At 41.9% G+C, this 11,411-nt stretch overlaps 1 long non-coding RNA gene across 1 annotated transcript; it reads right to left on the reverse strand.

The window, feature by feature from the left end:
* Positions 1–523: 523 nt before the first annotated feature.
* Positions 524–10,595, reverse strand: LOC119466073 (uncharacterized). Its single transcript, XR_005195004.2, has 4 exons — positions 10,448–10,595; positions 7,189–7,393; positions 4,440–4,653; positions 524–707 (listed from the first exon to the last, which is right to left on the reverse strand). It is a non-coding gene; the product is annotated as an uncharacterized LOC119466073 (long non-coding RNA).
* Positions 10,596–11,411: the final 816 nt, after the last annotated feature.

Consider the following 11,411-nt stretch of genomic DNA (forward strand, 5'->3'; position numbering starts at 1 on the left):
CATGGCTGTTACGCTGGCAGTTCTGTTGTAATTCGAAAAAATAAAACGCCCCTATTGAAAATTTGCCCGATGCTGGGCATGATGGAATCCATCATCCATCATCACGGTGGATTATGGTAATGGGCATGCTGGGCAGTGGGCATGCTGGGTGATGGGTGGAATGCTGGGTAATGGGTAGAATGCCGGGTGATGGGTGGAATGCCGGGTGATGGGTGGAATGCCGGGCGATGGGTGGAATGCCGGGCGATGGGTGGAATGCCGGGCGATGGGTGGAATGCCGGGCGATGGGTGGAATGCCGGGCGATGGGTGGAATGCTGGGTATAACAGTGGGCACATCAGGTCAAATGCAAGTTGTGTAATGAATCGAAGGAGCAGCCATTGCACTTAGGAAGCTCATGATGGGCTATCTTCATGCGTCTTGAGTCTTGCAAAGTGTGCAGTCTGTATCTACATGTGGCCAAGTATGCCGCTACATTTTCATGCAATAAGGAATCAATGTATAGCACCATAATATGTTCTATACCTTCACACTTTATTGAAAAAATGCAATAGGTTAAGGCGATTCACGTCTTCCATACTCGCTTGCCCTCGCGCCCGCTTCTGTGAAGAAGCTCCAAAGGTGCTTCGTTACAGAAGCAAGGTGGTGCTCTGGAGGTGGTGCTGGTGGCCCACATCGGATGTTCCCCGATGTACTTCTCCAGGCAGTCTAAAAGAGTGCAATAAATATAGAAATAAATTGTTATTGAAACCATTTGTAGTAATAAGTGAATGTAGGAAATCTGCTGCAAAAGATTCAACAAGTTTCAAATAATACAATGCAGCATATATTACACACAAATATGCTACCCAGCACACACGGCAGAGCAGATTTATTTTCAGTGAGAATGTATGCACTGCATCACACTGTTTTGGTGAGTCGCATGGGATTTTAGTAGGTGTTTGCCAAAGCTACGCCTCTTCTCATCAAGAGTTTGGCTTTACTGCAAAGTTTAGTCAAACGGCAGCTGCATTCGAAGCACCGTCAGGCGGATTTATTGCTTCCGATTTCGCATAATTTGTCTGCTCTTCAACCACCCAAATTTCTCTCAGATTTCGAGAGCCACAACTTGGCTAGACTGTCTAACGCAAGGGTGGCCTAACGGGCATGTTGGTAAAGTTTCATCTTTGGTTAGCAGCGCGACGATCTACATGGAAGCGAGAGAAGGGATAGGAAAGAGCGCTGACTTACAATTTTATTGTGCACGTAATCAAGGTTTAAATACCACGCTAAGGCACAAAAGAAAAAACAGAAAGGTAGCACGTATTCAGGACTCGGCTTCCAACATACAATATGCAAATCATGTGGTTAAATATTGCACTTCTTTATCGCACAGTGACAATGAAGGGGCACTGACACAGCGCTCCCCAGATTTGTGAATTTCGAGTGCTTCAATAATTTCTCTGGTATGTTTGTTTTTGTTGGGACTGATAATTTGTGCGCTATCAAATAAGGGTTTGCAACGGTCGTCTCTGCAATGAAAATCCAGATGACCAGAAACGGAGTTGAAAACATGATTATTACGCTCCTTTAATTGTTCATTGAGACAGCGTCCCATCTGACTAATGTATTCGCGGCCGCAGGAAAGAGGAATGTTGTAAACAACACGTACAGCGCACGTGACAAAGCAGTTATGGTTGGTTCTGCAGCAACTTTTTCTTTAGGATTACAGTTGACCTGCCTGCATAAACATGACAGCTTATGTGGTGCCGAAAACACAACATCGACACCAGCACACCGACCAACTTCTTGAGAGTATGGGACAACGTGTGGATGTAAGGGATGACGGTGACTCTCTTCCTGGAAGTGGCAGAATCTGGGTTACTAGCTTTTCCTTGCTTTTGCAAGCTTCCGGCTACTGACGCAGCAGACTGCCCTGGTCGCCCGATTGCTCGTCTCCGGGCCTGTCTCCCAAAACTGGTTTTCATTAAGTGGTGACAGGACTTTGAAAAGGAATTGGTGAAGCATAGGCAAACGATTTCTTGCTTGATGAGCATTGAATGGGCTGAGTTAAAAGCTAAAAGAGCTTTGCAAGCTCTGGGTTCATACATCCAGCACAGCTGGTTGTTCCTAAAAATGAGTCTGAGGTCTAAAAACCTAATCGAGTCAGCAACTGGCAGCACATGGGTTAAGACAAATGGATGAAGACACTCTTTAAAGAGCGATAAAGCATCACGGCAGCTAGTTTCGACAGTGTCAGCGCGAGTATCTAAATGAACTAAAAAATTATCTACAAACCTAAAAACATGCCACGAAAGACAGAAGGCGTTTGGAAAGTGCACGGCGGGAAGACGTATCTACAAAGGGGCGGGGTTTGCATCGGTACATGCATAGCACCCATTCTGAGTGACATCTTGCTAGCCACTCACGGCTGTGCACTTTCCAAACTCCTTGCGTCTTTCGTGGAAAAAGTTTTTAGGTTCTTTTAGATACTGACGCCGACACTGTCGAAACTAGCTGCTGTGATGCTTTATCGCTGTTTAAAGAATGTCTTCATACATTTGTGTTAACCCATGAGCTGCCAGTTGCCGACTCGATTAGGTTTTTAGACCTGACTCATTTTTAGGAACAACCAGCTGTGCTGGATGTATGAACCCAGAGCTTGCAAAGCTCTTTTGCCTTTTAACTCAGCCCATTCAAAGCTCAGCAAGGAATCGTTAGCCTATGCTTCACTAATTCCCTTCAAAGTCCTGTCACCACTTAATGGAAACCAGTTTCGGGAAACAGGCCCGGAGACTTGAGCAATCGGGCGACCCAGGCAGTCTGCTGACGTCAGTAACCGGAAGCTTGCAAAAGCAATAAAAAGCTAGCAATTCAGATTCTGCCACGTCCAGGAAGAAAGTCAGCGTCATCCCTTACATCCACACGTCCCATAATATCAAGAAAGTTGGTCGGCGTGCTGGTGACGATGTGTTTTTGGCACCACATAAGCTGTCACGCTTATGCAGGCAGGTCAACTGTAATCCTTAAGAAAGAAAAAAAAATTGCTGCAGAACCAACCATAACAACCGCTTTGTCACGTACGCTGTAGGTGTTGTTTACAACATTCCTCTTTCCTGCAGCCGCGAATACATTGGTCAGATGGGACGCTGTCTCAATGAACGTTTAAAGGAGCATAATAATCACGTTTTCAACTCTGTTTCTGGTCATCTTGGTATTCATTGCAGACCATCGTTGCAAACCCTTATTTGATAGCGCATAAATTATCAGTCGCAACAAAAACAAACATCCTAGAGAAATTATTGAAGCGCTCGAAATTCACAAATCTGAGGAGCGCTGTGTCAGTGCCCCTTCAATGTCACTGTGCGATAAAGTGCAATATTTCACCACATGATTTGCATATCGTATGTTGGAAGCCGAGTCCTGAATACGTGCTACCTTTCTGTTTTTTCTTTTGTGCCTTAGCGTGGTATTTAAGCCTTGGTTATGTGCGCAATAAAATTGTTGTAAGTCAGCACTCTTTCCTATCCCTTCTCTCGCTTCCATGTAGATCGTCGCGCTGCTAACCTAAGATGTTTCCAACGAATGCAGGAGACCTGCAAGGTGCTAGTTCTGTCATCTGCTACCGTTAGCCTGTTGCTCGCAATCTGTATTTCATGCAGTGGGCGAGGAAGCGGGTCGTAACTTTAGCATTAGCCAAGTAGGCATAAAATTTTTTGAATGTGCAAGCCGTAGTCATGGCTGGTTTCCATGCTTTATTTAGCTGCAATGATGGCAACCAATGTTTTAGTGTTCTTTTGAAACCCCATATAGCTTCCTTGCTAAGCTAGCCTACATCTTCAATGTAAAAAAAGCCTAAGGAAGCATCTTAATATACAGAGCAATCTCTTATGCTCGTTTGTTCCTAAAAACCTTTTTAGCAACAAACGGTAATTGCAGCAGACTGTTGATGGCAGTACAAGAGTTACTGGCACTTCATTCATAAAGCAATTGAAACTGCGCAGAAAAACTAGGCGTTACAGCCACACTATGTTGTCATCCGTTCTAATCCAGGCTGGCCGCGAGTTCTAGAACTATGCATGATGCCTAGCACCTTGATTTTTTAGGGCACTGATGACAGGCATGAAAATTTATAGGAAGCTGCACACAGGTCAAGCTCAACTATCCATGTCATAGCGTACATGTCAATAATGTGCGAGGTGTTTTCTTTGTGATTGCTTGTCATTGAAACCGATTATAGGGGAAACTGCAGACAGTTTTCGCAAGAAACCAATATCTCGATATTATCCTATGCTGCTTTGACAGTGCATATATACGGCTTAAGAAAAAGACACATGTATAGGCACTCGCATCATTCTTGCTTTGGCATTTCTTCCCATTGTGTGTGCATCAACGTTAACTTATCCAGATAACTTTCAGATATACAGTCAAGTTTCTTATATGAGGTGAATGTTCACTTACTCTTCACAGCAGCCACTTTCTCTGGTGTTGCCAGAAGCTTCCCAGATGCATCAGAGATAGTCCGGCTGGCCGGCCCAGTCGGGCTTCTTTCCCCAGCTTGTGTTGGTGTCCACAGGTGCTGTGCCAGACCTAATGCGCACTTGGCTTCGGAGATACACTTTAGTATGTAATGCCACTTGTTGAGTGGCATCACAAATCCCACACCAATCTGCACCTGCAACAGATAGAAAGTATATTTTTTTGACCAGTAATCGTAACTCTAAAACACACTTGCATAAAACAATATTGTATAGGTTAGGTCCTTTGATTTCTGATAAAATCCCATAATTTCCCATTTCTGCACCTCGAACAAGCGTTATAAAAATCGGGTTAAACCCACTCTTACCACGAAATTAACGTTTCTGTAAAGGATATTAAACTAATAAAATTTCCCCACCTTGTGGGCAGCAAGCAGTCATAGTTTATACAGTTTAACCTTGCAATAAGGAAATTGATGGAGAAAGCAAAAAATTGGTTCAAATAGGAGCAGTACCACGCAGAGAACAGTGCAAAAACGAGTGCCATCGTGGCCTCCGAGATTGTAAGCAGTGTCACACTGAGAACAGAGCACACGTGACATGAGGGAGCCATGTGCGCCAGTTTTCAAAGGCCAATACCATTATACACTGCACGGCCTCGTTCTGAAGAACACTGGAGAAATGCCTTGAAAGCATGATTACCCTTGCACGGTTGAAAAAGAGTGAATTTCCTTGTGATTTCTGAAATCCACGTGCAGCACTCACTCATCTTCGCAGTTAAATCATCGTCATGACTAAACTGGTGCAGAGGATGCGCCAAGTCCCGTCGCAATTGCAAACTTCAGAACTTGGTGTGCAGCCTTCTTTTACTGCGATCGGATTTGACATGTTTGTTTTAACAGTACGGTGCTATTGAGTATGTTCATTATATGTGGACGCAGTTTGAACAGGCATGGTCAGAAAATAATAAATGCAATAAAATGCGGTCATTTTAAACCAATAATTCGTTATATCTGCGATTGTTATAAGCGGGAACTGTAGTGCACATGAACGTAACCTGCAAGAATTTTTTGACATAGCTCTCCAGTAATAGCACAAGTAAAGGCATTTGATAAACCGCTGATAAGCCATTACTGTTTCTCACTCCTTCGCTACACTCGTTACTCGTGCCCTCATACTACACTACAAAGTACAGCTAAAGCTACGAATTGCATTGCACGGCAGAAGTAAGGTTCCTCCATTGTCTGCCCCTAATCACTCTCCCCATTAAGATAGCTTAATGGAACCTTCACAAACGCTTCAGTGTTGCACAATGCGCGACCCCCTCCGGCATTCTCAGAACACAAAATTGGCTCTCGTTATGTCGGTTCTGTCCTTCCTCGATGATTGACTGGTCGACAGCTTTTGCACCTAACGCCGAGGTCACCTGGAGCACCCTGTTGACATCGTGATGCACGGAGGCAGTGCCAGAAAGGCCAGGGGAGCAGTACATGAGTTTTTTTTTATTTGTGGCATTCCCACAGCACATAGCACTGCCGCATTCACCAGACTATGGTCATGGCATTCTCTACATCATGTGCACATTTCTTTGAAATATCAACTGTCAGATCTTATGTTTAGGGGCCCTTTAAGAAATTTTCTTCATTTATATCAAGGCCGTCATATTCACCAATGCTTTCTAAATAAACCTTCAGTTTAGACAGCAACAATTTTGTGTTGTTTCCTTAGTCCTTGATTTTCTGTGCTGTCCACAATGCATCATTTCCAATCAATGTCTTTGTGTATCACTGTTCAAACACCATGTTGTTTTTTTGATAAGCTGACCTGCAATACATCTTGAATGTAAAGTAGCCTAAGGAAGTGTCTCAAAATAAAACAAAGCAATCTGTTATGCTCGTTTATTTCTAATAAACATATTCTTGCAGCAAATGGAAATTGTTGGAGACTGTTTGTGGGTGCTAAAAAAAGAGTTACTGGCAGTTAGATTTACAAAGAAATGCACAGAAAGGAAAAGGCTAGTTACAGTCACACTGTGTAGTCATCTGCTCTAATCCAAGCTGGAGGCGAGTGCTGAAACTTTGTATGATGCCTCAGTGCCTTGCTTTTTTTTTGGCGTCGACAACAGGCATAATTTATCGCAGGCTTATCACGACAAATACAGATATCCATTTTATAACTGACATGCCACTAATGTGCAAGGTGCTTTCTTTGTGTAGTAATTCTTTCTTCATTTCTATTCTCAAATAAAATGAAATCGCTGCAAGTAAGCCAAAAGTACTGATAGGACACGTCACAAATTTCAATAAGACAGGTGTGCTTAGAAATCGCATGGCTCTGAATGTTGCAGATTATAACAAATAGATCACCACCGTCACCACATTGGAAAGACAGTGGTTTAAATAGCTTCTTTTCAGACCACACAATTTGCCAAGCTGTGTCAGAACCAAATTAATTTTACTCAGAAACATTTTTTAAGAGCATTAGGATGAATGCTGCAGCATGGAAAACTATGATCGAATATGTCAAGTCTGCATTACACTTTTCAAGGAACATAAGGTGCTGAAAATCTCACTTGTCTTTAAGACAATAAACAGTAGGCACTAGCATCAATCATTGTTTGGCATTTCTTTTTGCTGTGTCAACGCTACTCATCCAGATAACTTTCTGATATACAGTAGTGAATGTAAATCATTCAGGTAACTCAGGTAAAATTCAGGTAACTGTTCACTTACTCTTCACAGCAGCCACTTTCTCCGGTGTTGCCGCAAGCTTTCTGGTTGAATCCAAACTGTGCGGCAGGCCTGCCCAGTCAGGCGTCTTTCCCCAGCTTCTGCTGGTGTCCACAGGCCCACATCTATTGCACACTTGGCATCTGATGTACACTTTAAATATACTGCCACTGTTATAAGGCAGCACAAAGCCTACACCAATCTGCACCTGCAATAGATATGAAGTGTTATTTCTTTGACCGATACTCATAACACTAAAGCACATTTGTATAAAAATATTTTGTAGGTTAGGTCCTTCGATTTCTGAAAAAACCCCAAGCCCTTTTTTGTGCTGATGACAAGTTTCACAGTTCAAACTAACACATTCTCAAGATATAACTGTAACTGCAGAATTATTCACCCAACATACACATTCTCTTGTAAAGCTCAATAGCTTCGGACATGGAAGCACTTGAAATGCTAGTATAGTGTATACAGGCGAGGTCAACATAAAGTGTATGAACACACCCAGACATATTGCTAACATTCAAGAACTTTTATTTCCCGGTACCCCATCTTGTACCTCAGCTTGTGCGTCAGAGAATACATGTATAAGTGTAATCATTAGTACAACAGCAAACAATTGCAAAAAAAATGCTGACACTTGCACGGTAATCTCAGCTCGTATGCAGGAATTCCGTTTTTTTTTTTGACAACACAAAATATTTGCTAATACATACGTGACCAGCCCTGACAATCCACTCATTCTGTTGAGTCAACTCATACCCATTTATACCTAGAATACGGTAGTTTCAAAACAGGAACGGCAGCCACATTTTAAGAATTGAAGGAACAACAAACCATTTGGTGCCGTTATCTTCACTTTGTTACTGTGCTCACGCAGCCTCATTCGCACATCTGCCTGTTTAGCCTATGTAGCTTCTTCCACAGAATAATCCAATGTGATATATAATGTATGCTCTGCATTTGACAACACTTTACCTTTTTTTTACATTTTACACTTGTGGCATTCCTGGTAAATGCTACCTAGTTTGGTGCAGAATAGACAATGTTGATGTCTGCTTGCTGTGCTTTTTAAGTTGTGTGAAAGGCTGTGATATACGGTCCTGCAGCATCCTTTATCTTGTTAATGGTGGCACCCCCTGCCATTCAGCACACATCTGCCTCTGCAGTGACTGTTTGAGCAGGCCTTCTGCAACGAGCACCAGGAACTAACTTGGGTAGCCAACCTCGTGAAGGTTTGTCGCCTGCAACCTAAAGGTTGCATTCATTAGTTGCTAGCATGACTTTCTTTTGCACCAAAAATGTAGTCGATTGCAGTGCATGTGTTATATATTCTATTCCATTAAGCTGTAGAAGCTATATAGGCCAAAGGTGCTACATAATGTGAGCACAGTAAAAAAAAGACGGACACCAGATAGTGCTTTTTGTGCCTTCATTGCTTCAATGTAGCTGCCATCCCCATTCTGAATGTGCTCTTATTCGATGCTGAAATGGGTCGAGTTGACTCTACAGATTACAGATAAGTGGAGTTTTAGGATTGGTGATCCGTGCATTGGTAAACACTTCAGTACATTGGCAAATTAAAAAAAAATGAATTCCTTCATATGTGGACAGATGGCACTACAGTTACAAGTTTTTATCGATATATACCATCGCTTTGTTTTGATCAGCTTATTGAAACCACACTGACACACTTGTCTATGACTTTTGCTATCCAGTGCACCTCTAAACTTTTTTGGTTTTTGCATTTTTCAGAAACCTGGCGCTACTAAACAGTTGAGTGCATGTGCATTTATTACAAGAGCTGCTAAATGGCTAGCGAAACTAGGGAATGTTAATGACAGAGCGAGACAGCCCAAAAACAATGTAAAAATGGGTATGGTAGCCATTTAGCTGCCCTTTAATAAATGCGCTTGTCGTGCACTGTTTAATAGCACCAGGTTCCTGAAAAATCCCAAAGCGAAACAAATTAATTGTAACAATGTATAGCAACAGCCAAAGATGTGTGCCAGGACGGCATAACTTTGTCTATAAAAAAGATGTTATTTCAGGTTAAACACTTGTATCTGTAGTGCCTTCTGTGAGCATGCCAGACGATACGGTTGGTTTTCCTCATTGCTTTTGACATTATCATAAGCGGTCAGTGTTTGTTCTAAAAAAAGTTGTAATGCGAAAAACCACAATTTAGTTCTCTTGGCATGTGTCAAAGATTACATTAACAAAAACAAATAATATTTGGACTGGCTAGTATAAATTCATGGTACCATGGCACCAAGTTGAACACAATAAGAGGAATATCTTCTTTGTGTGTTCCACTTCTCATGCAAAAAAACAATGAAAGATTGCAGGTGTAGGTGCACAGACATTTTATGCCTCAGAAAGCATCAACTTTCTGTGTGCCTGCCAGTGAAACCTTCATTTATACTACACCTATCAATAGTCTAGCATTTATTTGAGATGCCACCGAATAGTTAAGAGACTGACAAAGCCACGGGATAATGTACAGCCATATGTAACACTCAAAGCAACAACAGCGAAAAACAGTGTGAGCCACACCTACTTCTAGCTTTGCAATAAGTAGCAATTTCATTGACTCTTGGAAAAGCATACATAATATCTACTGTACAGGACAATGAGGCACACATAACAGATGGAAGTTACTGACAAAAGCATATGCACACTATTTCTTGAGTTTACTCAGTTATAGCATAAATTGAAATGCGAACAGGAATATTTGTTACGCATAATTACATGGATGTGCAACATGTAATCACACTGTAGCTGGTTTCTAAGCATGGAGTAGTCTCAAGTGCATGTTTTGGAGTCTAAATTAGACCGCTGTTACAAGTGCAGCTAAACCTGGAAATGAACCACTTTCAAGTAGTTTCAGAATTGGTTGCATTTGAATTCTTATGGTAGATATATTTTGTACATTCAGTAAGTTTTTCATTCCAAATAAGTACTTGTGCCTGTTCCCCTGTTTCAAGAAAATTTTTAAACTGTGCGACGACAAGACGTGAACAGAAACATTGAAGCTCACACACGTTTCTGTTGACGTTGTGTCTTCTTTGCGCAGTTTAAAAATTTTTGCTGAATCTATGAACTGACTAGCCCAACAACATGCCTTACTTCCCTTGTTTATGCATCACAGTTGCAATTCATTCAGCCCGACCACATGAGATGTCACACTGAAATTCCATAAATCGATTTTACAGCTACGATAATGACAAAATGATTTAACAACAAAGCCTAGACTTACCTACTTATATGTCTCTTCACTCAGGCATAGGTCAGTGCTGCTCACAGATATTAATCACCAACGTCATCTGCAGAGGAAGAGGCTGAAAAAAAAACAGGTTTTCTGAAAGTACAGAAATACAGGACAGGCTCTAAAACTATGTCGAGTGACACAACAGATGCTAGTCAATTTAGACGTTATTACATACAAAAGCATACAGTTTCACACAGACAACTGTTGCACTGAATAAGAGATGACACTGTGACAAACACAAGGACTATTTTAGCACTTGCGCATTATCTACCAATCAGCTGATAAGTTCATTATGAGCAAATAAAGACCGAAAGGACCCCAACTGATCCCACTAATGAGGTGCACCTACTGATACATTAAAGTAGCTACTCCACAGTCTGAGATTTCAGGAAGGAAATGTGTTTCTGAAGTTATTGAGGTGTTACCTGAAGTGTAATAAGTGTACAATAAATTTCTTTCCATGTGATGTTCTATTCACAGTGACAGTTCAAAGATTCTGCTAAGCCACCTTTGGTATTATGCATGTTGAATTTCTGGAACTTTTCGGAAATTTGCAGTTTTTTTTCAGTATTTATGCTTTCCACAGGTCTGTTTACGTCCGACAAAGTAGTACCAGCTACAGCATGCTTGCTCTGAGTGTGGCAGTAGTGATGTGTTATGCCAAGGCAATTCCAGCCGACCTGCCTTGGATTCAAAGCAGTTTAATTCAAAAAACAATTAGGGGGGTTTTAAATGTCAAAACCACCATCTGATTATCAGGCAGGACGTAGTGAGGGACTCAGGAATAATTTGGACCCACCTGAGGTTCTTTTAACGGGCACCTAAATTTAAGTGCCGGGTGTTTTTTACATTTTCCCCCCACCGAAATGCGGCCGCCGTAGCCGGGATTTGATCCTGCGCCTCGTGCTTAGCAGCCCAACACTATAGCCACTAAGCAACCTCGTCAGGTGGC

The sequence above is a fragment of the Dermacentor silvarum genome, chromosome 10, assembly GCF_013339745.2.
Source record: "Dermacentor silvarum isolate Dsil-2018 chromosome 10, BIME_Dsil_1.4, whole genome shotgun sequence".
NCBI classification, from domain to species: Eukaryota; Metazoa; Arthropoda; class Arachnida; order Ixodida; family Ixodidae; genus Dermacentor; species Dermacentor silvarum.